Here is a 1,131-nt window from a genome sequence, read left to right on the forward strand (position 1 = left end):
CGGGGCAGGGCCCGCCCGCGCTCCCGTTCCCGGCGCTCCGCCCCGCGGCCGCACGTGCCCGCGGGAGCCCCCGCACGGCGCGGCCGCCCCGCCCCGGTCCCACCGCCCCGGGCCGCCCTCCCGGCCCGTCCCGTCCCCTCCCGTCCTGTCCCGGCCCGGCCGCGCCGCTCGCTCCCTTCCACTGGCGGCGCGCGGGTGCAGCCAGCCCGTCGGGCGCGGTGGCCAAGTGGTAAGGCGTCGGTCTCGTAAACCGAAGATCGCGGGTTCGAACCCCGTCCGTGCCTGCCGAGGCAGCGCGGTGCGCTGGCAGCCCCGCCGCGGGGAGGCCGCGGACGCCGCCTCGTTTGCGGCTCATTTTTGCTGTCAGTGTCGGTGATCGGGCCCCGGAGCCCTGCGAGGAAGCTGCGGATCACGGGGAAAGTTCCACCGTGCGGCCGGCCGGGTGTCCCCGAGCCCCGCGTGTCTGTGCCGCAGAACAGGTCGGGGGCCCATGGGTGGTACCGGGAAGCCCATGGGGGAGCATTGCCCGGAGCCCCGGTGTCACCCCCAGCACCCCAGATCTTTGCACACACTTCTCGGCGTTTTCCTCAGGACCTGTGTCCTGAGCTGGGTGAATCACAGCTAAAACAAAGCCGATGTTTGCGCTGTGATGCTGCAGGGCAGGTGTTAGGTGCGCTCAGTGTGAGGAATCCTCCTGCTGGCGCTTTCTCCGTACGTGCTGGGTTTGATGTACCTCCCACAGACAGACAGGCCGAATCTTGGAATAAGCAAGCGCTTAGTGCAGTTAAAATCATGCGAGTGGTAAGGCTGGACAAGTCCTGTAAGATCATCGAGTCCAGTCATTAACCCAGCACTGCCACGTTCACCCCTAAACCGTGTCCTCAACTGCCGCATCCACATCTTTTAACCCTTTCAGAGATGGCGATTTTACCACTTCTCAGGCAGCATGTTTTAATGTCTGACCACCCTTTCCATGAGATTGTACCATTTATACCAGAATTTACCCTAATTGCTTGGTTCCTGATCAGTCTGTGCAAAGCATGACACATGCAAGAGCATTTCTGCTGCCTCTGTATAACATCACTTTGGTTATTGCTGCTTTCAGAGAGCTTGAAATATGTCAGGAGTGGA

General features: G+C 62.4%; 1 non-coding gene across 1 annotated transcript; it reads left to right on the forward strand.

Annotated features, from left to right (window-relative positions):
• Nucleotides 1–212: 212 nt before the first annotated feature.
• On the forward strand, nt 213–284 carry TRNAT-CGU (transfer RNA threonine (anticodon CGU)). Its single transcript has one exon. It is a non-coding gene; the product is annotated as a tRNA-Thr (tRNA).
• Nucleotides 285–1,131: the final 847 nt, after the last annotated feature.

Source organism: Zonotrichia leucophrys, chromosome 18 (assembly GCF_028769735.1).
Source record: "Zonotrichia leucophrys gambelii isolate GWCS_2022_RI chromosome 18, RI_Zleu_2.0, whole genome shotgun sequence".
NCBI lineage: Eukaryota > Metazoa > Chordata > Aves > Passeriformes > Passerellidae > Zonotrichia > Zonotrichia leucophrys.